Source organism: Felis catus, chromosome C2 (assembly GCF_018350175.1).
Source record: "Felis catus isolate Fca126 chromosome C2, F.catus_Fca126_mat1.0, whole genome shotgun sequence".
NCBI classification, from domain to species: domain Eukaryota; kingdom Metazoa; phylum Chordata; class Mammalia; order Carnivora; family Felidae; genus Felis; species Felis catus.
Genome location: NC_058376.1, coordinates 17384655 through 17410041, shown reverse-complemented (window position 1 = coordinate 17410041; position 25387 = coordinate 17384655).

Genomic DNA, 25387 nt, shown 5'->3' with positions numbered 1-25387 from the left:
ATGTTAAGATTGTATTATATTCTGGTAAGATTATTCTGTTTAATATATTATTCATAGGTTGTTGTGACTATTTGATAAATTCTATCTAGCTTTTTGTCTTGTTAGTCCAATTTATTTCTGGAAAGAACACAAGGAGTGAGTACATTCCACGCATGCATGCTTGTGTTCATTCTTCTTTTTGATTATAAGAGAATAGAACATTGAATATGCAATATGCTAGGGTCTGGGCATGAAAGATTATTAAAAAGTGGGACCTGATTTCACAGTCTTTATAATCTCTTGAAGTCGTGGATATGTAAATAGAAAATGATGGCCACTGTGAAAATACTATCACAATGATATTAGAAAACATTACTTTCTATTGTTTATGGAGATATACACACATATGAATAGAGCAAGGGAGAAAAATATAAAGAACCTTAATAACTTATCATTTTTAATAATATGAAGAAGAGAGACCAAAGTATTGATATTTTGCTTTCTCTAAACAGTGGATACCCAGGGAATAATTGCGTTGTCTTTGTTCTTTGCAGGTTTTTTTTTTTTTTTCTTAATATGCTAAGGGATCATCAGTGGTAAAGCAATTTTTCTGGGGTGGAAATGTATTGGTGGTCACATTAGTTGTCAAGAAAGTTTAAAGCAGGGTACATATGTGGACCTTCTGAGGGGACAAATAGCATGAGCAGGTGCACAGATTTTGGGTTTGTTAGTGGCATGGTGGGTATTTGATGTAACTGGAATCAGATGGTTAAAAATAAACTGTTATAATAAAAACAGAGCAAGGTCATACACAAGGGGTACAAAAACGTAACGGCTACTCTAACGGAACATTCGTATGTATTGGCCGTGTGACCCAGAGTTGCCTAGATGAGCACTGTGTTATCCAATGAGGATCCACACTGCAAAGCGTGGAATAGCATGTCTGACCATCGCATGGCTCATATTTGCATCTTTCTATCTCCTGCATCCCAGGAGATGAGGGTGCATGGATGTTTTCTTAAACTTGGGATCTTATGGGGCGCCTGGGTGGCTCAGTCGGTTGAGCGATCGATTTCGGCTCAGGTCATGATCTCACAGTTTGTGAGTTCGAGCCCCACATCGGGCTCTGTGCTGACAGCTCAGAGCCTGGAGCCAGCTTCGGATTCTGTGTCTCTCTCTGACCCTCCCCTGCTCATGTTCTGTCTCTCTCTGTCTCAAAAATAAATAAACATTAAAAAAAAATAAAAAACAAACAAACAAAAAAAACCTGGGATCTTGTGATTTCAAAATGTAGATACCCCTTTTCATGTATTTTGAAATTTTATCACCTAACTATCAAAGTAAATTCCCAACTGGAATTTGAGGAAAGAACTTACTTACCCTTCTCTTCATCCCCAACCTATGTTAATGGTAAGTGGGTAGAGTTCCCATTACCTCAGTATTTCTGGATAAAATTGGTCATAGTTGAAATTTTCTTTGCCTTAGGCAGGATTTTTTATTAGATTTGTCCTTGAATTATCACTGTACCTGCTTTTAAAAATGCATTACGCCTTATTCAATCTCTACAATCAAATTGTATAATTAAATATTTGTTGTTATGGTTAATATCAAAGAATGGTAATGCTACTTTATATTTTCCCATTGAAATTCATTTAAAACAACTTCCAAAGAAAAAGTACTTTATTTTATTTTTTTAATGTTTATTTATTTTTGAGAAAGAGAGAGAGAGAGAGCACGAGTGAGGGAGGGGCAGAGTGAGGGAGACACATAGAATCCAAAGCAGGCTCCAGACTCTGAGCTGTCAGCACAGAGCCCGACGTGGGGCTCAAACCCACGAACCGTGAGAACATGACCCGAGCCAAAGTTGGACGCTTAACCGACTGAGCCACCCAGGCATCCCAAGAAAAATACTTTAAAGATCATGTCCTTACTCTGATAAGTCTGTCCATCTGTTCATTTTATTTTATTTTTTTAGTAATAGATTTCAAAACTGGGTCAGGAATCCCATTCCTTGTTTCACCAAAGAGAAAATGGATATCTAAATTGGTTAAGTGACTTGCCCAGGGTCAGCAAACATGCTGTAGGTCGGTATTGTTTAAGCTCTTCTAAAACAACCCATCCCTCACAAATCATTTATCATACTTTGATCCAAAACATCTTTGGCACTTCTTCAAAGAACAGGCTTTGGAAAATAGTAAAAGTTTGGAATAACGACGTACTCAAAATGTTCTTTTCCAGAAATTTGAATATATGAAAGAAATGCGTTCTAATATTAGAATTTTAATTTTTATTTCAAGAGCTGTAGCTTGGTTGTGTGTGTTTCTTGGGTGCTAATCTATGGTAGTTGTGACAGCTCACATGCCTAAACATGGAACATACTCAGAATTCTCTCAGGGCAGTGGAGAACGGGGTATTTAAGACAGGCGGTAGCATATTCATGCTGTGAAAGACAAAACACACAAAAAAACGAGCAACAGCAACAAGATGAAAGTCAAGTAACAGGAAGGAAAAGCTGTTAAGAAAGGCTTGAACAGCGTTATAGGGGGGAGGACCTTTCTTTTCTTTTCAATTTAATATTTTTGAAATACAACCAAAAACGTAACTGAAAAGTGCAAAAAAGGTTTATTTCAGGAATTATGTGATAACTTTCAAATCTTTTAGAAATGAAGCAATTGACCGACTCTTGGGCCAGGTACGATAAGGGGATAAAAAAAAGGAGACAGCTCCTGCCTTTAAGGAGATTAATAACTTTGTGGAGCAGTACAATCGTAAAGCTCACATTTCAGAGCAACTGGAGATTTTGTAATGTGCCCCATTCTTTTCTGTCTCAGGGTAAGAATATTTTGACATAATACTGAAATTCTGACCATATCACGGTCTATACCTCTGGTGTCAAAAAAAAAAAAAAATTAACTGGCTTTGGAAAGAACTTGGAGTGATTTTTTTTTTTAATTTTTTTTTTCAACGTTTATTTATTTTTGGGACAGAGAGAGACAGAGCATGAACGGGGGAGGGGCAGAGAGAGAGGGAGACACAGAATCAGAAACAGGCTCCAGGCTCTGAGCCATCAGCCCAGAGCCCGACGCGGGGCTCGAACCCACGGACCGCGAGATCGTGACCTGGCTGAAGTCGGACGCTTAACCGACTGCGCCACCCAGGCGCCCCTTGGAGTGATTTTTAAACAAACCATGTGTAATGACAGGATAAACTATGTAGATGAAGAATTAGATGGGGTGAAAAAAATACAGGGTAAGTTTAGTACACAAGATTGCAGGTCATGAGGACTTGTGCCGTCACACCTTTAAATAAATAAAGTCTAGTATATTCATTTTCCGGTGGCAGTTTCATGATAAAGAACAACTTTTAGGGAAGGTTATTGTAAAGAATATGGATATTAACTTGTGAAGTATGAGGTCATCTCTTGCAGATGTAAGTAACCTGGGAACATAATAATCCGTCATTACTATGATGGAGCTTCTTTTAAAAGGAAATATCTTTTACTTCTCTGAAAAGGGGTGGCTTTTAGGTTCCCCTCACAAATGAGAGTCAGAAGAAAAAAACCTCAAAGAAAAGGCTATAGGTTTGCAACAACTTTATCAAACAAAGACAATCTAACTTGGAAGGTTATTAGATTGATTTTCCATTTAGCAAAATTTTCTTTACTGATTAAAACAATTCATTTACCATTTTGAAGTGTTAGGTCAGTGCTGTATTAAACGGCTCACTCACATCCATCTTTTCACTGCTTGGAGTTGCCCGTGTTTTAATGACTGAATGTTCTTCTCTTGGTCAGAACAGCAGTGGGTCACTGGGTTAACACTTCTCTAAATTTAACAGAACATTCTTAGGTGCTGGCCTTGTAACTCAGAGTCCCCTTGGAAGATGCCTGTTGCACAAGTGGGGTATTTACTACAAAGAATAAAGTGTCCGCTTTAGGATCTCAAAGCAATCAAGACCATCAGAGTTGCCAAGGGTCGAAAGTTGTTATGGATTCCCAGGTAAACATTCACATCCTTAAAGTCCATTTCTTTTATATCTCCTATTTTTACTTGGAAGTCGAATAATTTTTCCTTGGATTTTAAATAATGCGTGGCATGCCAATTTGAGAACCAATTTGCAAGTTCTTGAGAACAAGATTACCCAGGAAACACCAACCGTGTTCCTTAGTGGTTTATGACATAACCCATGGAATCATACTCTGGGGGAGGAAGGGGAAAAGGCGAAAACTCGTTTGCTTTGTGGTGGGGACCCACTGTTGGGTCTGGCTGTCCGGCCTTACTATATCTATTCTCTTAGACACTGAGGAAAGTTTAGAAATTCAGGAAAACCATTTTTACCTCAGCAGACCCTCTGCCCCTCCTCAAGGAGGAGGACCTTTGCGTTGGAGCAAGATGAGAAGGGGGGAAATAATTTGCTTCGCCCTCCAATTTGAATTGAAGCACAGCCTTCTGAGGGATACGTGATCTCTTTCTCAGCAGTAGCTTGTTAAAGATGTTGAGGCCAATTGACAGGGTCAGCTTTCAGCTTGTCTGGAAATACCAAGCGAGTGTTTTCTGAGTGTCTATGGACACAATGAATCAGTTTTACCTCAAAATGCATTCTGGCATGCATGGGCTGAGTGTATCCACAGGCATACTCAGAGAGTCTGTCGGTCTCCAAGTGGGCATTGTGTTTACATCTTTGGACTATGTCAGAGACACTAAGAGTTAGAAGAGTCCGATTACGCCCTTTCCTTCATAGGAGAATAACGTGCTAACACTCTGGGTAACTTTCTGTGGTAACTTTAACTTTGGAATGACTTAGCTTTTTTATATTTATGTATCTTAACTTCTGTCGGGGGTACGGTGCCATATTCTCATGTTTTGTTTATTGCTTAAACTTTCATTCCTCTCCCAATAATTTAGCCTCTCAAATATTTATCGACGCTTTTCATGGTCTCCTTTCGTGTTTGCGTAGCCAAGTCATACATGTAAAATCCCTTTAATCTCTCCTTATAAAATCTGTCCTCCATGGTCTTAATTATTCTTAGTAGTGCTTTTTATGCTTCTCTCGCCTGGTTTGGCAGAGTGATGGCAAGAAAGCTGGATCTGGACCCTCAGTAGCAAAGCGTGTGCTATGCACTTACCCTTGCCAATCGCAGGCCTCCTCCCAGCTAGAAAACGGTCCAGAGCCTGCTCTGTCTTCCCTGCTTTCCACCAGCCTACAAATTCCAGCTGTGGTCAGCTGATGAGCTCTGAGCTACAGGGACAGCTCGGCACGTGTTTTGAGTCTGATTCGCGTCTCATGTAATGTTGGGACAGTGAACTAACTCCCCCCAACTAACAGCCCCACAATACCCCCGGCTAGTATGTCTCTGCCTCGCTCGCTCATCTCCACACCGATGTGGCGGCTGGAAACATTTAGTTATCAGAGCCTCTAAATGAAACAATTCAAAGATGTTTTACTTTCCATTGCACATTTCCAGAACTTTGATGTCCCTGATGGAATTCTCCTTGCGTGTGATCTGTTCCTAGATTTACCTAGATTAGAGGAAGATCTCTAATCAGGGCAAGAGAGGTCAAAATGCACGTAGATAATTTCACATCACGATACTCTGTTTGATGCTTTCAGGCAGAATGATGCCGTGTGTCGGCATTTTCAAAGTCACTGTCGAGTTATTTGTTTGCATTTTTTTGTTTCTGCTTAGAAAAAAAAACTCTTAAAAAGTAAGGGCCGAGAAATTTTATGAATTTCTTCTTTTACTGAAATTCCACCCTTCTAGCCAAAGGATTATTATAACGTGGATGCCACGAGTGAAGAGGAAACGGGAAGCACACAGAACCTTGTGATATCTGACATTTTTTCATTTTAAGATTTAGGTTTAGAATTTAAGTGTGTCTGTTTGGGGAGAGGGGGGCAAAGGTCAATTACCTACTACAATTCTGCATCATTATCAAGGTGCAATCTCCAGACTAAACCAAGGTGTTGGGCTACCTGGATTCCTTATCTGAGGCCATGGGAAAGAATCTACTTCTAAGTTAATTTAGATTGTGGGCTGAATTTCGGTCTGAGGTTCACCTTTCCTTGTATTCTGTCAGCTGGGGACTGGCCATGTCTCCAGGAGTCCCCTTTCCAGTTCCCGTTTGTGACCCCCTACATCTCAAAATCAGCAAAGGCATGTTGAAGTTAAATCCTTTTTCCATTTGGAAGCTCTCTGACTTCCCTTGCTGTCTTCCTCTTTCACCATGTCTCTCTGACACCAGCCAGAGAAAATTCTTTTTTGTTTTTTTTTAAGTTTACCTATTTATTTTGAGGGAGAGAGAGAAAGTGAGAGCAGGAGAGGGGCAGAGAGAGACAGGGAGAGAAAGAATCCCGAGCAGGTTCCACACTGCCAGTGCAGAGCCTGATGTGGGGCTCAAACCCACCATCCCAAGGTCATGACCTGAGTCATAATCAAGAGCCAGATGCTTAACCCGCTGAGGCACCCAGGCGCCCCTAAAATTCTCTGCTCTTAAGGGCGTGTATGATAAGATTGGGCCTATTAAAATAATCCAGGACAATTTCTGTATTTTAACACCTGTATCCTTAAATTACATCCGCAAAACCACTTTATACCATGTACCATAAGCTACGCACAGGTTTTAGAGATTCAGGCATGAATTTGGTGGGGGGAGGGGAGCAATTATTCAACCTAACGTGTTACCCGAATCTCTCTTTCTCTATTATCTATCTATCTATCTATCTATCTTTCATCTGTCTGTCTTCTGAGACATGGTGTTGAGAAGCAGAAAGTAAGACATTGGTTCCAAAAAAAAAAAAAAAAAAAAAAAAAACAACTGACTTCAAATTTCTTTCCTCTACCAGTTGTTCACTAACGTGACTGGTAATTGGATCGTGAGGATTCTCTTCATCGTTTTCCGGTCTCGCGCATCGGTTGTTGGTGTATTTCCCTAAACAGGTCATTGTGAAATTGATGAGCTAGTCACACACTTGCATTTAGCGCTATGCCTGGTGTGCGGGAGAGAGGATGGGACATTTGGAATTTCATTTTGTTAGATAGGAACCATCGCACATCCTGTCTCTTATCAAAACCTGCTTCGTGGCAGTTCCCCCAGGTCACCGAAGCCAAGCCAGGGCCTGTCCTGGTGGGAGTGGGGTGAGGGGGTGGAGATAAGAATGCAGGGGAGGCTCAGCAGGGGAAGGAAGCTGGACACTGCCCTCTGGAAGCCCAGCATGTGGGAAACAGCTGGGCGCATTAATTTAAACCTTGTCATCCCTGGCACCGAAAAAGCACACCCAGTTTACACAGAAAGGATTCCCAAATGGAACTTTCACTGAGCTGCGGTGGAAAACATCAGGAAAGTGCTTTGAATTAAAGCATGGCATTGATTATTGACCAGATTACTTCCCCTGCTAAAAGCCGTTCCATCCTCACGTGCTTCCTAAGAGATGCTGGGAAGACTGAGGTGCCCCTGGAGAAAAGCAAAAATAGAAAACAAACAAAACACAATAACCAAGAAAAAAAGGGGGGGGGGAGGAACTCCATTAATACAGGGGGAAACATCTTACTGGTTCTCTTCTAACATTGCTTATAGGTGAAAGAGAACCCTATTTGAGTCATTATAACTCACCCCTATGAATCTAATACGATGTGTGGAAATTCTCTGAAAGCCAGCTGCACACCTTGTTAGACTAGGACTCTCACCGTTTACCCGATTGAATATATCCCAGCCTCTGCCGAGAATGTGGTGTTTACGTTGCCATAAAGGAACTATGTGGACACAGCTTTGGTGAAGCATCTGGTGGACGGCGGGCTCCATATGGTTCTTGAGTTTATCTCCTCTTTCTTCCAACAGCATCAAGAGAGGCTCATTGAATTAGGAAAATTTATCTTTCCTTTAAAAAGCTTGGCAACAGCAAATGGAGAGATTTTAAGATCCGTAGTGGATCCTAACACGGTTTTTTTTTTTTTCTCACTTAAATATTATGCCAGATTATAGGATATTAAAATATATGACAACAATGTACCAGAAAGTAAATATACTACCTTTATTTCATAGGTCATTGGAAAACTGTGTGTGTTTAGCATGACCATGTGATATTACATTCAGGTTACTGTTAAAAACATTTTAAAACAAATGTTGGTTGGGGCACCTGGGTGGCGCAGTCGGTTAAGCGTCCGACTTCAGCCAGGTCACGATCTCGCGGTCCGTGAGTTCGAGCCCCGCGTCGGGCTCTGGGCTGATGGCTCAGAGCCTGGAGCCTGTTTCCGATTCTGTGTCTCCCTCTCTCTCTGCCCCTCCCCCGTTCATGCTCTGTCTCTCTCTGTCCCAAAAATAAATAAACGTTGAAAAAAAAAATTAAAACAAATGTTGGCAAAGATCACTTATTCATTCTAATGAAATGACGCCTGTTGAAACGTGGTAGACTGCACATAAATGTTTATAACCATTTCTTTTTTTTATGAGTTTTTTTTTCAATATATGAAGTTTATTGTCAAATTGGTTTCCATACAACACCCAGTGCTCATCCCAAAAGGTGCCCTCCTCGATACCCATCCTCCACCCTCCCCTCCCTCCCACCCTGTTTATAACCATTTCTATCTATACCTTTATAAAAATGTTAGGACTTTTTGTTTCTACATGTTTCTCATGTAGAAGGTGTATGTCTAATTATTTTTCATTTTGTTTGCTTCTTATAAATATACTGAAGACTAATTTTATCTTAATAAACTATCTGGGACATAGTATACAGTTTTTGCGATGTAATATCTTCATTTCTAAATCATTTTTTTTTGGTGATAGTGTTTTAGTAGTGATTTTATCTTTAACCCATGCGTTATCGGAAGACTGTGTTGTTTTCAAAACAAATCGAGTAACTATCTGTTTAACTATCCATCTGTCCACCCATCCATGTGTCTATTCATCCATCCATCAGTCCTCCATGAGTCCTATTTATCTCGATCATTTTGACTCCCATACTTTGCTGTCACCTTTTAGTTTGACTATATTATACTCAGACAATATCAAATTCAACTATTGATATCAAAGAGGACTGTGGCAATTCTGTCACCATCCTGAATTCATGAGATAGAACTTCTAAAACTTTCACTTCTTAAACTTTACGTTTGTTTGAGATATTTCTAAACTGTGCTGTCCAACTCTTTGTTTTTTTAAATTATTTTTTAATCTTTATTTATTTTTGAGAGAGAAAGACAGCATGGGAACAGAGGAGGGGCAGAGAGAGAGGGAGACACAGAATCCAAAGGAGGTTCCAGGCTCTGAGCCGTCAGCACAGAGCCTGACGTGGGGCTCGAACTCACAAACCACGAGATCAAGACCTGAGCTGAAGTCGGACACTCAACCGACTGAGCCACCCAGATGCCCCAACTCTTTGTTTCTTATACTCATTATTTCTTCTATCTGGTTTCTACATATCATAATAGTTTCATGTAAAGCTTTTGGCCTAACTTCTATTTTCTTAGATATATAATGTTGCTCTGTCTCTTACTTTTGCATTTACATTTGCTTTTTAAAACTCTGGCTGTTTTCAAATGTCAGCTGCTTTAATATTCTTCTATTCTCTTTCTTAGAGATTTTCTAAGTGCATTTTTTAAAAGATTTTTATTTGTTTCTTTTGAGAGAGAAAGTGTGAACAAGGGAGGGGGCAGAGAGAGAGAGGAGAGAGGGAGATTCCTAAGCAGGCTCTGCACTGCCAGCACAGAGCCCAACTCGGGGCTTGAACTCATGTAAGATCGTGACCTGAGCCGAAATCAAGAGTTGGACGCTTAACCAACTGAGCCGCCCAGGCGCCCCTTAAGTGGAGTTTTTAAAACCCAATTTGAGATTTCTTAGAACGGTAGACTCCAACACATTCCCATTAGTGCTGAAAATATTTCCTGAAGTATTCTTTTCATATTTTGATGTCCCAGGATATTTTTATGTCTCTTTTATCCTTTGTCACTGATGTTGAGACTTTTATTTTATTTGTATTATTTCATTTTAGAGTGAGAGAGAGAGCACACATGCGAGCAGGGGAGAGGGGCAAAAGGGCAGAGGTGCAGAATGAGAGAGAGAGAGAGAGAGAGAGAGAGAGAGAGAGAATCTCAAGCAGGCTCCATGCTCAGCCCAGCACGGGTCTGGTCAAGACCCTGGGATGGTGACTTGAGTGGAAATCAAGAGTTGGATGCTCAATCAACTGAGCCACCCAGATGCCCCAATAAAACTTTTAAATTCTACCCCTTCCAGCAGTCACTTGGGATGCATATTCACCAATTTTTACATTCTTAAGTCATATTTATTATTTCTCCACCAGTGTTATAAGATAAACCATAATTTTCTATCCCTTTGTCTTTCCTCACCATCATTCTCAATAATTGTTAAACTAACTCAGAATTTTATTAGTAGGTGATGATTAAGCTATAACTATTCCTTCCTCCCATTCTTGTGTTTAAGTACTAAGAGAGAATGTTCTTACTTGTTTTGTAATTTATAATCACTTTGTTATTATTCATATATATTTATTTATACATACATACAACCAATGACTGCTGCTTCTACAATGCATTTTTCTTGATTTTAAAATCTTTAAGGTGCTCAAATGTTCTTTGGTTACCTCTGCAAATAATATGCTCAGCAATTACTTGTTTCTGTTGTATTTATCTGTGAACAATTTGGGGATTGCAGCCGTGGTCTGTTGAAACACTGCAGATGTTCTGACACTGAATGTGAGCTTGTACTTTGGTGGAACAGGAACCTTTTGTAAAATCTAATTTTCCTTATGAAATAAGCTGTTAAGTAAACTGCCTCAAAACCTGAAAATACCTTCTTAATCCCTGGAGATCAAAAACGTTACTAGGCTACCTAAAAATGCGTGTCTTTTTCCTTCCTTGTTTCTGGCCCCATGAGTTCTTTGGTTCTAAAATCCCAGGTCTGTCTTCATTCCATTCAGGAAATTCTTCATAAGTTGTATATTTGATTATTAATTTTTATTCCTTTGTTTATTTTGCTTTCCCTGAATCTCCAACTATTTCCGCATGAAGGCTGTTAGAAATTTCCTGTTCTTATCGTTTACTTATAATATTCATTTCTTTATCTTTGTATTATGACTTTGTGTTGTGAGGTATACCTGAAATTTAATCTTCCAAATACCGCTGGGTTTTCCAAAATGTCCATTCTTTCATTTTATTTCCTCTTTTCATTTATTTATTTGTAACTCAGGGAACTAACCATAATTGCCTTTGGTCATTACATATGAAGTTAATATTAATCCCAACCAAAATAAGTATATGTATGTATACATGTACATATACACATTTTTAGAGCTTATTATAATTTATTATATATTATGTTGCAGTTTATTATACACTATTATATGTCTACTTATTACACATAAGGATGTTGTATATAATATAGTCACATTTAAATTTCTTATCACAGAGCCATCTTTATTTATTCTTTTTCCACTCACTATTTTGTACATCATAATACCGTCATAAGGAAACTGCAGATAATATGTGTGTACACCATAGAATTGAGTTATTTGTACCAAATCCCACAAATGAAGGCAGATTCTATTTGCCCTTAAATGTATTATTATTCTTTTTAACGTTTTTTATTTATTTTTGGGACAGAGAGAGACAGAGTATGAACGGGGGAGGGGCAGAGAGAGAGGGAGACACAGAATCGGAAGCAGGCTCCAGGCTCTGGGCCGTCCGCCCAGAGCCCGACGCGGGGCTCGAGCCCATGGACCGCGAGATCGTGACCTGAGCTGAAGTCGGACGCTCAACCGACTGAGCCACCCAGGTGCCCCTTAAATGTATTATTTTAAGAATAATTAGGGAGTTCTGTACAGGACGTTTATACCTTCTACCAATTTGTGTTTCTTTCCATTTATTCATTCGACGAATATCCATTGAGAGCCTATGGTTTGTCAGTGTTGTGGTATCCGTGTTGTAATTTTCTTTAAAAGATTTCAGTATGTGGTGTCTATGTCCCACCATTTAGAATGGCCTTAAGTCTACCTCAGAAGGAGTCTTTCACGGAAGACAGTCATTGGAGAATCAAGGTCAGAACCCAGGAACAGAACAGAGGAAGGACCAATATCGCACCTGCTTGCTGATATATGCCTGTGATGTGGCCCAAGCTGCTCACCGCAACCTATAACCTGGTATTGGCATTATGGTGGTAGAGGAAAAAAGCCCCTGTCTGTCTCTGATTGCTGGAGTTCCAGATTATTTTCCCAAAGACGGTGAATAGACAACTTGGCTTAGGTTAATTTTGCCATGGTCAGAAAATACAGGTGATACAACACATTTATTAGTACAATAATAAGATATCTTAATAAAACCTATTAATTTGAGCTGACATTTATGATCTTTAAATCAATTCCTTACTCATCACCATTCTTCTGAAGAAGGTTTCAATGAACGGACTGTAAACTGAAGAAACTTTTAGAATTAGAAATGGGACCAATATTCGTTAATATGAGGATTTGGACTTGAATACAAACCACGTTCTCAAAGGTAAGGTCAGGTGCACTCTCCAAGCCTTAGGTTGAATCCCATCATGTGGCCTACCTCCAAAAGGAGATCTTTGATCCTCTCCCAGAACCCTTGGGAGAGCGGGGGGGGGGGGGGACATCCTATTTTTTAAACTTGTTACACATGACCTTTCATTTCCCCTTACTTTCCACATCCATCATTTTTCCAGGCAGATATAACAAATTACTTGCCAAAAATAGTCACCAGTGCTAACCTCCTGGCTGTGTATTTAGGGTCCAGATAGGAGTTGAGATTTCCTTTGTCATCAGGATTCTAGCCCCAAAGTACTTTTTTTTAAGGCCTGCCAGATAGTCGAATTGGAGACTGTTCTCTGGGGAAGCAAGTATGTGGAAAAAGTAAACAGTGTCCCTTTCTCAGTGAAAACTGGCCAGGAACACAAAGCAAGGACAGATACACCAGAGCAGACTGACTCAAAGCAGTTTTCCACCAGTAAATCAGCTAGCAGTCACATTACCTGATTTTACTGTTCTTTCCTCTTAAAGAGGAAAAAAAAATCCATTTAGTTTTGTGCATGTATCACAAACTTCCTCCATATTCATTCACATTGCATTGTTTGTGCTAAACAGAGCCTCTTTGGTCTCACGTGGAAGAATTTCAAGGAACTTAATGATTTACAAAAATGTATTGTGCTGACATTACAGTGGCCAAAATTTTACCCAGTTCTCACAGATTCAAGGCCAAGAAAATCTCACTGGTGTGATTAGAAATGAAAGGAAATTCTTAGGATCACTGAATAGTCTAAGAACTTAGACTTAGGCTTGCTGAATTGCCATTGCCCCCGCTAGTCATATTTCTATAATTAGGTCAGTATGCACTTCTAAAAAAAAATGGAGGCAAGTCAAATGAAATAAAATACAGCCTTAAAGAGAATTGGCTTGTATGCAACATGAACTCACATGATTTTAACGCTTGTACTCTAAAATAAATCAGTACTGGCCAAGTTATAGGAAATAATGTCAAGTAACCACTCTAAAAAAGGAAATTTAGAAAAATACAGTTATGTGTGCCCCCCTTTGCGGGGTCGCTTGGAGGCCCATTCCGGGGGTCTTGCAGCGAGGTGAAGAACTTGGATTCCCAAGAATCAGATCCACAGAATAGAGAGTGCAGTTTCCATTTGTATCCGTTACGACTTTTTTTATTGCAAGCAACAGACATTCCCGATAGCTTGCTTCACCACAAAAGGGAACATGGCATGAAAGACTGGGGTGCCACACAGGGACCTGGGTGCAGCTGGGGCTCAGGAAGAGACCAGAATCAGCAACCATGGCAGCAGGGAATCCGCAAACTACTCTTTCCATCTCTACCTCTCCTTCGTTCTTTTCCTCTGGGGAGCAGCTTTGGTTTCTCTGTCCACATCTTTGAGAACCAGGCTGCCAACTTTGATTACCTGTACACTTCTGTTCCCACGATCGTTGCCTTTCCTCCTTCTAAATATAAGAGACTTTCCTGTTCCAATCTCTGGCCAACTTCCCCCTCCCCTTGTTCTCTTGTCTCCTTCCCTTTACCTACTCAAGAACTTTACTCTTGCAATGATCTCTTCCCTTCCCCAGCAATGTCAAGTTCTTTCTTACATCAAACGATTTCTAGCACCGTACAGACAGTTCTCACTTTCACCCATATTAAAAATAAAAACAATCAGGGTGCCTGGGTGGCTCAGTTGGTTAAGTATCTGACTCTTAACTTTGGCTCAGGTCATGATCTCACAGTTCCTGAGTTTGAGACATGTCTCAGGCTCTGCGCACACAGCTTGGAGCCTGCTTGGGATTCATTCTCTCTCTCTCTCTCTCTCTCTCTCTCTCTCTCTCTCTCTCTCTCCCCTCCCCCCCCCCGTCTCTTTCTCAAAATAAAAAACTTAAAAATAAGGGGTGCCTGGGTGGCTCAGTCGGTTGAGCGTCCGACTTCAGCTCAGGTCACGATCTCGCGGTCCACGAGTTCGAGCCCTGTGTCGGGCTCTGGGCTGATGGCTCAGAGCCTGGAGCCTGCTTCCGATTCTGTGTCTCCCTCTCTCTGCCCCTCCCCCATTCATGCTCTGTCTCTCTCTGTCTCAAAAATAAATAAACGTTAAAAAAACCTTAAAAATAAATAAAAATAAGAAACCAAGAAAAGCAACAAGAACCCCCTTGCCCCCCCCAAAAAAACATACAAGGAACAAACCAAATGGACATTCTCTTGGTCCCTTGATTTCACACCTCTCTCCAGCTACAACCCCATTTTTCTGCCCATCATTATAGCAAAAATCTCCAAAAGAAATCAGCAATATTTAACTGCCCCCTCTTCCATTTTCTGTGAGGTTCCTGTAAGATTTCATTTCTACTCTGCCGCTGGAAACGTTATTGTCAAAAAATTTAATTCTGTCAAACCCAAAGCTCCTATTCCTCGTTTCGTTCCACTTCTCAAGAGTATTTGTCGTCACGCATCACTTCTTGAAAACTTCTTGCCTTTGGCTTTCAAAAAATCTCAGCCTGCTGCTTTTCCTTCTACCTCACTTGCTTCTCTTTCCCAAGTTCCTTTGCAAGATTCTTCTCCCTTTTCCGAGCCTTGAAAGATGGAAAGCCATAGAGCACAGAACCAGGCTATTTGTATTTTGTCTTTAAAAGTTCTTCCCGGGGTGCCTGGGTGGCTCAGTCGGTTAGACATCAGACTCTTGATTTTGGCTCAGGTCACAATGAGATCAAGCCTTGCTTCGGGCTCTGCACTGACAGTGAGGAGTCTGCTTAGGATTCTGTCTCTCCTTCTGTCTCTCTTCCTCTCTCTCTCCCTCCCTCTCTGTCCTTCCCCTGTCCATTCTCTCTGTCTCTCAAAAAGAAATAAATAAACTTAAACAATAAAAGATAAATAAAAGCCCTCCCTAGCGAATGCTATAGTTTCATGGCTTGAAGATTACCAAGTTTCCATCGTCAGTCTAACAACTCCCGAAGTCATATATTCATCTGTATATTTTAGAGGTGCGCTTATATGTCTGTCTCATATTTTAAACTTAACATGCTTAAAAGACAACACTTTCTTTCCCTTCCCAAACCTGACTCTCATTCTTTCCCATCTCAGTGAAAACCTACACTATTTACTAGTGTAAGCCACAAAATTATATTCCATCTGTCCCTAACTCCACACATCTGAACCATCAGCATATTCCATTTGAACCGCCTTCGAAATATCTCAGACTTGGGCAAGTCTCACCACTTTCTCTGTTCTCGCCACAGTCAGAGTGAACAACACGCTAGACCTAGATCCCGCGACGTGTTCCAAAATGCCTTGTACGATTTGATTCCTTCCCCTCTGCCAGCAGCAGGTGGAATATTGTTGTGAAAATGTATTTCATATCACATACCTCTAAAGTTCAGAACATTGCAGTGACACCCGATCACGTTTTACAGAAATCCCACACTCCTGTGAATTCTTAAATTAATTTTAAACGACAGTGCATTTCCCCACTTCTGTGAATCACTTTCTCCCTATCCTCCCTTGATCCAGGACCTCAGCCTTACCAGGTTTCCTGTTTATTTGTTTAACTCTAATGCACTAACACCTCTGCCTTAGGACCTGTGCAACTGCTGTTCCCTCCACCTGGGACTTTCTTTCCCTGGAAGGCTGCATGATTACGTTCTTTATATTCCCTTTGTCTCAATTTAAATATCATCTACTATGGCAGCTTGTCTGGTCCAGTTTCCCCCAGTGCCCTTCTTCCCCCAGGCACCTGCTATCCCGTTTCCTTCTTTTATCGCCTCCATATTTCTCATCACATTCCATACTGACCTGGTTTGTTTGTTTAACTCCTAATTTCCTGTACCTTTCGTAGCTCTGTAAATGCCGAGGTCGGGGATTTTTGTCTGTTACAAGGGCTTCCCAATTTGATTTACGTAGATGTTCAGAAATACTGGTTTGAAAGATGAATGGGTAAAAGCAGGAAAAAAAAAAAAAAAGAAAAGTGGAAAGGAGTAAAGGAAAGAAATGTGTTTGAGTATTTTCCATGATGATATACATTCTTTTTTTTACAAAAGTGTATTTGAAATGTGACCTAGCCAAACTCATTTGGAATTTCTAATGTAAATAATTTCATCATCACGCTGGATAGTTGAAAAATCAAGGTAGAAAATGGCATCTTTGGTTGATACTAATAAAGTTCTGGAAGCAATTTCTTTATTATAAATTGAAATTACTTTAAAAATAATTTCATATGGAGAAATGGTTTTGGAATAAATACTCATGCAGATATAAAATGGAATATAATAAAAGTAATTTGACTCACGCTACTCATGTTCTCAAATTCATGTTCTTAAATTCTTAAATTTGTAGTGCAAAACTACCAGATGCAGAAAGCTCACTAGCTACAGTATAAAATTGTTTATTGTCTATCCCAGTACCTCTTCTGTTTTACCTTGAGTACACATACTTTTCAGGGAGAATTAATTCTCCCTTTGCCTTCCACTTGCCTTCTCTCAACTCATAAGTGCTTTTTATAGCTTATTTTTACTTCAAAAACTCAATTTATATCAGTCACTTCTTCCTATAACTTCTACCAGCTGTCACCTGCACCCTCCCTTCCAGCCGGGCTACCTCAGGTTTTCCTTTCCATTGGCTCTCACAGGGTGTTAGAAGAACACTCTCAGCCTGGAGACACCTTCTCCTCCCCTCTTTGCTTTCCCAGCCCTCCTTCTCCGGGGTAGAGATTCTGATGCTGTGTTCAGACCCCGGGACACATGGTTGGGGTCTAAGCAAGCACCTACCTCTGGAGAGAGCCATCTCCTTTTACCTCACTTCCAAGCTCCATACTACATTCTTGGGAGATTGCAAATGGTAGCATTATGACTCTAAACAGGGAAGGAAAGAGGCACTACTGTGCTCTTGGGCCTAAGTCATATGCTGCAATCTGATTTCTAGAACAGTTTTACATGGCACCTTCTTCATGACGCAATTAACATTGTCTCATTTGCTACTATTCTTGCATATGCACCTTCTTAAGTATTCAGGGAGAGAGAGAGATGGGAAACATGATTGTCAGGGTATATTTAGAGTATTTCTTAGGTCTTCTAAGTTAATGCCATTCACTGCATTGTATCAATATGCCTTTGAGTATCACAATTTTTCTTATGTTATTCATAAAAATTTATAATTACAGTGTAATTCTAAGGTCTAGCACTGAACCAAGTGCTTAGTGGGTATTCAATAGAAGTTGGTTGAATTAAAGTTTGGTTGAATAAATAAATGACAATATTCTGTGAATGTAGATGCTTTTAAATAGTGACAGGATTTCTAGTCCTTTTTCGGGAGGTGCTGGTGGTATTTGATGATTTTCTTTTTAGTTAGAATCTTCTCAGGATAATTTTTTTTAGACTTTGTGGCAAGAGTATCTTTATTCTAGTCTATCTTCCAAAGGCAACCACGAGTTCAAGTAAAGTAACATAGGTCCTATATTTGCCACATTTTAGAATTTCAAACATGAGAAATATTATTTTTAAACAAACGGCTTCAGTGTAAAGCTGAATAAATTTGAAGTACCTGAAATGACCTATAATTCTAATAATGAGCTATGGAACTTACATGTTATTTAATCTTTGTCCATAATCCTCAGTCCGATGCTTAAACTGTGCAGGTGAAATTTTTTTGCAAGTTACATGTCTCTCGGTTGGTTGAGAAATGTTTCTGCTTTTACTAAACTTTAAAACTGAACACAGGATTGTGTTGATGGATTTAGGCTAGGTAAATCTCAGCTCTCTGCTATGTAATTTTGTCATGTGTATAATGGACTAGTGATATCATCTGCTTAATACAGTCATTTGAATAATTCTATTGTATTGTTGATTACAGTTCTAAAGCGTAGTTCCTGAACCATCGTAAACATTTCATGTGTGCCGTTGCACAATTATCAAATTGGTAAATGTAGTCACTTGGTAATTTAAAAAAAAAGAAAAAAAAACAGGAGTAGTAGATGTTTTCAGCTGCAATGGAATACAAATGTAGATCTAAAAATGTTTTATTATAATGATACAGATTCAATAAATCAACTGCCACTGAAATGCCTAGAGAAAAAGACGGTCTCACTAGAATCTGAACTCTGGCTCTATCTTGTGAAAGGCAGACAACACAGACCCACGACAGCTCTGAGTCTTTCTCTGTCATTTTCCAGGTGACCATTAGAAATCCACCTCGATGTTTAAAAGAAGAGTTCAACAAAGAAATGTATAATTCACTTAAAATGAATGTGCCTTACAGATAAGGCTTAAAATCCTATCTCTGCATCAGATACATCATTTAATAGCGATATAAATGCACCTGGGTTCCCTTTACAGAATACATCGTATGAAATGAGACTAATGGAGTGATGGTAATTATGGCCCATCCTGTACCACTTCCTCTCAAAGCAGTGGCCTCTGATGAGCTAAGGTCAATAGATGAAATCAAATTGATCACATAAGTATCTTAGGAAAGCTTTTATTTTTCTCTTTACCTAGTCTAAGTCTGACTGTAGTAGCTCTAAATGTCATTTCCATAGAGCATATCCACGACTGGAGAGCCTCTGACGCTCTTATGTAAGGTGGCCCTCAGAAGTTACACCTCCTCTCTCATGCTTTGCTGCTATATAACCTTCCTAACACCCACATTGTTTCCAGTTATTTCTCTTCCATGTCTCTTAAGGACATCCTAGACTTAACGTGTCCAAAGTCCTATTATCGCTTTTTCTCCAATTTTCTTGGTCGATTTTGGCTGTCCATTGCTCTCCACGAGCACAATTAATAATACTTAGAAGTATTTTCTTGTTTTAAATCAATCAGGAACCTAATATTGACTGGTTTTTTTTTACACCCTAAAAAGCAACTATAACTTTACCTCCAAAATTACGTACAGAGTCTCGATACAAATGATGTCATTGTTTGGCTTTGTTTTACTAAATTCCTATACACAATTAAGTAATAACTTCTAATATTTAAAATACATTACAACTTCAACCCTGCTGATTTCAAGAAACAGGCTAATTTTTTCCTTGGCCTCAAAAAGTCTAAGGACTCTAAAGATGTTTATTGATTCCAAATAATCAGTACTAGCTACTGTTGTGTCAGGGACAAGAGATTTAAATGTGTGCTAAGCCCATTCAAGAGCCTTGTTCTTATTTAATTTTCGTTCTGTGATTGATGCACAGAGTTTCTGCTAAAACTTAGAAATCTAGCAGTTCTGTGCTATACCTCATGCCTCTATCGTGGTGTCCTGGATGTATATCCCTCCTAGATGTATTATTTTCTGTTTGTTTGCTTCCTTGCTTAAACTGCATGGTGATGCTCTTGCCATGTAATCCAACACAGCTTAAGATCAAGCCGACATTCCAAGCAACACCATGGGCTAAGTAGGAAAAAAGGAAATGGTGGATATGGTACTAAAATTACACACATCAATTCTGCTTATATTCAACTGCCCGTAACTTAGCTGTAAGGGAACTCAGGAAATTTTGGCCTTTACTGTGTGTCATCCAAGGCCAAGTTAAGAATAGAGTTTATCATCATCAGAGAAATGAGAACATCGATCGGGGGTGACAATGCCTGCCATCTTCCACCTTTTTTTTTGGCTACCCCATAAACTCTTTATACCCTTCCTTTCAATTACAAAACCTGTACCTCATCCTCCCTGGGAGGCCACTCACAAGTTCTATGTAACCACTCAACCAGAGTGAATTTCAGCACTTCACAGAGATGTCAAGTGGAATCAGGATTGGATTGGTTGTTCATGGCCAGTAGCCTGAAACCTAAAATACAAGTTATTTCCAAGTCCCCTCTTTTGACACAAAACCAATAACAAAGAGGAAGTCAGACCTGGATCACCAAAATGAACTTCTTGTTGAGAAAAGGGTAGAGTGCAAACATGGGTGTTTACACTGAGCCACAGTAACCATCCAGTGCAGCTGGGCACAAATCGAGACCACTTCTGACCTGGCCGCAGACTTGGGCAAGCCGAGGTTATGTTCTGTTATGGATTGAATTGTTTTCCCCCCAGACTATACATACTGAAGTTATAACTCCCAGTTATATGATTCTTTTGAAATAGAATCATTGCAGATGAGGTCATGCTGGTGTAGAGTGGGCCCAGAGTCCAACAGACTGGTGTCCTTGATAAGGAACACCAGAGGAAAAGAAAGAGACGCAGACACATACAAAAGGAGCATGTCCTATGGAAACAGAGGATTGGAGTGATGCACTTGTGAGCAAAGGAATGGCCAAGATTGCTACCAAGCCACCAGAAGCTAAAAAAAGAAGTGAGGAAAAATTCTTTTACGGGTTTCAGAGGGAACACGGCCTTGACAACACCTTGATTTCAGACTTTGAGACTTCAGAACTGTAGGCAATAAATTTGTTATTTTAAGTTCACCCAGTTTGTCAGACTTTATGACAGCAGCCCTAGAAAACTAGTACTGGTTCTAGAAGAGTTTTCTTTGTATTCTTCAATCTCCATGGCTACATATGAAGTGAACGTTGGAAAGTATGCCCCTTGGCCTGATTTTTATAGCACGCTTCCTGATACATCAAAGGCAGGGGTTCAAGAGCCACTTGGGAACCTGCATTACCACAGATTGTGGTCACTACGGTAATGGCTTAAATGAAAGGCAATGGGCATGCAGACGCTGTAGGCTGTTGGCCTTGCTATGCCAGAGAAAACGGTCCTATAAAATCGGTGAACAGTTGATTTAAAAAATCGATGGCACTGTTGTTCCCCGTCCTTGGGAGGCAGTGCAGATGTCCACCAACCAGTAACGTTAGGAGCGCTGATAAGTAAATATTGAAAATATTGCTGTGTTTTAGATGCTTTTGGCCATTTTCCACAAAGTCCCATGGACAGAGGTACACAAGCTCGAGTACACTATAGATAGAAGTAACAGGAAATACGGTTTGGATACGGAAGATATTCCCTACCTACAACCTGAGGCAAAAATGAACTAAGAGACCAGTGACCTAAGCCTAGCAAAACTGAAAATCCAACAACTTCTGTATCACAAACTAAAGCAGGTATAATAGAAGTAACATCTTCCGCGAAAGACAACTCCGGCCCCGAGCTTTCTCAGTGTGCCTCAGCTTTACTTGTTTCAGTGGGCCTACTTCCTTTCCTCTTTCTTGAGATGCCTCTTCTAAAAATGCATGGGATTCCCTGCCATCTGGCTTTACATTCATAATTTGCACTTGCATTTTTTTTCTCATCTCTCCTCGGCCAGCAATTTTCTCTTATCATTCAATTAGCAGACAAACATGCTACAATATTTTTGATCTTCTTTAAATAGTAAATTTAAATGAAAAAGCTACCTCGTGTCCCATTTGTCTCCCCTACCACCCCACTTCTGTCCCCGTTCTTGATAGTGTAACTTCTCAACAAAAATAACAAAATGCACATTTCCTGTCTTCCCTTTCTCTCCTCTTCTCTTTTGACCTTGTTCCACGTAGGTTTTGGCATCTAGTGCTTTCTTTAACTATTATGTTCATGGTCATGAGTGAGATCAAAGCTACCAAATTCCATGGTCAATTCTTAATCCTTCTCTTGCTTTTCCAATCAGTAAATTTGGACAGAGTTAAGCACATTTCGGAAGAAATCACCAAGTTCTCATTCTTTAAGAGTCTTTACATTGATAAATTCCACATGTATTTTTCCACCTGTCTTCTCTCCCATAATCTGTAGATGATTAGGGCCCATGCCCTCAATATAATTCTGTTTGGGTATGTAATAATCATTTTAATCTTTGTCTCAAATAAAAGTCTTCATTCTTGGCACACCACCAAAGAGAAAGCTCAGAACAAAAACAAACAAAATCTTGTTTTCTTCCCAGGGTTTCTGTATTAATCTGGATTCTTTAGAGAAAGATAACAATAAGATAGATAGATGATTGATAGATGGATGATAGATAGATAGATAGATGGATAGGTGATAGATAGATGGATAGATCTTATAGGAATTAGCTCATATGATTATGGTGGCTAGAGGTTCTAAGGCTTATAGTGGCAAGCTACAGACCCAAGTCAGCCAATGGTGTAGTTCTAGCCTGAGTTGGAAGGCCTGAGAACCAAGGGAGCTGGTGGTGTAAATTGATGATGTAAAGTATTTTTTTTTCAATATACGAAGTTTATTGTCAAACTGGTTTCCATACAACACCCAGTGTTCATCCCAAAAGATGATGTAAAGTCTTAAGATGGCAGGTTAAGACCCAAGATGAGCCAATTTTTCAGTTAGAGTTCCAAAGGCAGAAGAAGACTGACATACCAGCCCAAACAGGCAGGAGAAGTTCTCTCTCTCTCTCTCTTTTCTTAAAAAAAAAAAATTAAGTTTATTTATTTATTTGAGAGAGACAGAGACAGCACGAGTGGAGGAGGGGCAGAGAGAGAGAGAGAGGAAAGACAGAGAATCCCAAGCAGGCTCCACACCAGCAGCATGGAATCTGAAGCAGGGCTCGAACCCATGAAACCATGAGATTATGCCCTGAGCCAAAACCAAAAGTCAGACGCTCTGCTGACTGAGCCACTCAGGTACCCCAGAAGTTCTCTCTTATTGAGCCAGTTTGTTCTACTCAGGTCTTTAGCTGATTGGTTGAGATTTACCCAGATTAGAGGAAAAAAATATTTTTTATTTAGTCTACTAATTCAAATGTTAATGTCATTCAGAAACACCCTCACATACACTCTCAGAATAATTGTTGGTTAAAATGTCTGGGTACCCTATGCCCAGTCCGACTGATGCATAAAATTAACCATCACAGTTCTATACCACAGCAAAGGGCACTACTGACTTCCAGTTATTCATGTCAAAACACTTGAAGTTAACCTTGACTTTCTTCTCTTTTTGTACTCCTTGCCTGCACTCTATCAAAAATCCTGTGATCTCAGTCTTCAGAAGAGGTTCAGAATCCAACCACTGCTATCTGTCTCCACTGTTATTATCCCAGTCTGAACTAAGATCCTTTGTCACCTAAGACACTGATATAGACCTCCAATTGGGATTCTTGTTTCAGCTTCAATTCTTGTCCTTCTAGAACTTATTCTCCACAAAGTAGTGAGATCTATATCCCACCTTTAAGGATATAACCCTTCATTGGCCTCCCATAATATTAGGAAGAAAATCCAAAACACTCATATTCATTTACAAAGTTCTCCAAAGCCTATAACCCCTGGCTCACCCTCTGTTCTCATTTCTACCTACCATCCCCCTGCTCACTATACTCTAGCGGGATTACTGTATGCTTCTTAAATATGCCTTTCCCTGGTGTAAGTTTCCCTGACACATTCTTATAGCAGCCCCCCTTTATTCGTTCAGCTTTCTATTCAGATGTCCCTTCCTCAAAGAGACCTTTCTGACCATCAACCTAACTTATAGCCCCATCACTCCTTATACCTCTCCTGATTTGTATTTCTTCAGAAATGTTCTTCAGAACATTTAACAATGATTGACTTTTTATCACATAATTAGTAGCTGTGGGCCATTGTTGACTCTATTATTACAATATAAGGACAAAAAATGAATCTGTCACTGTTATCTGTGGTACAGTGGTGTGTTTGCGTATGTGTGTGTGTGTGTGTGTGTACTAGGTGCTTAGTACACATTTCCCCATGATATGGTGTGATGCATTACAAGAGTGGGGAATGGTTGGGATGGGTATAACCAGAGGCAACTATGCACTTTCCCCTAGAAGCAAAAGAAATGGGAAACGAAGCTATTATCACTAAATTTATCAGTAATGGTGTTTCTGTTTTGCTCTATAGTACACACAAAATATACCCCACAGTTCTAGAATGACTGGGTCAGGAGAGATTTTAAAATCAGCACTATTTGCTGCCCAAAACAAACTATTTGACTCTGACTCATATATTGGTACTGGAAGTAAACCACTGTTTCTTTCTCATTCTTTCGTGTGTGTGTGTGTGTGTGTGTGTGTGTGTGTGTGTGTGTGTGATGACACTGTGGGTTTACTGGTTTTCCCTTCTACCTGGTCTAGGTCAGAACTACTCCACTCATGTTCAGAAGCTTCAATCGCTATACATTACAAAGTAGAGGAAACTCCCTCTGTTCGGTCCCAGATGACTCCTTGAGACTTAGACAACTTCGAAAATTCCTAAACAGAAACATTTAAAGTCTGCCTAAAAAGTATAGGAAACTAATCTATCTGCACCAAGTCTGGTCCTTTAAAATGTTTCGTCACCCATTCTTGGGAACTTAAAAAGATATTTGTCTTGTGGCAAATGGCATTATAATGACCATTTAAGTGATTTTTCCAAAACAGAAAGCTGCGGCACCAAAACAGTGTCTCCACCATTGCAAACAATTAGTCAGTGACAGTTCTGTCACAAAAACAGTAAGTAGAAACACTGTTTCCACCCCTAACGTTGTAACGATCCAAGCCTTCTCAGCAATCAATGCCTTCTGTACCTTAATAAATGACCTTTCCCCCAATCTCATTCCATATAATCCCAATTATAGCATCAGCACGGAGGTAATCATCTGAGTCCACTTTCCATCTTTGTGTGACTGCAAACACTTTTAGCAACAGTTATATGCCTCCTTTGTCTCCCACTGTATGCCCGGCACCTGGCACTATGCATACGCACAGGAGGTGCTCACAAATTATAAAAGACTTCTTACCTGTCTCCTACTTCTCAGCTGCAGAAGCCTGAGAGTGAAACCTGAGGGCTAATAACTGTGAGGGTAAAATCTAGAACTTTGATGGCAATGCCTTCATTAGTTTAAGCACTGTAACATGCTATTGAATAGGGATGTGCCAGAGATAAGCAGTATAGAACACATGCATTGAAATTGACCCTAGGAGGCTACCTATCGTGTGCCTTGGGGTAGTGCCTGCCTGCTAATTTCTAAGGCTGACCTTTGTTACTCTAATCCCAAGGGAGATGGTGT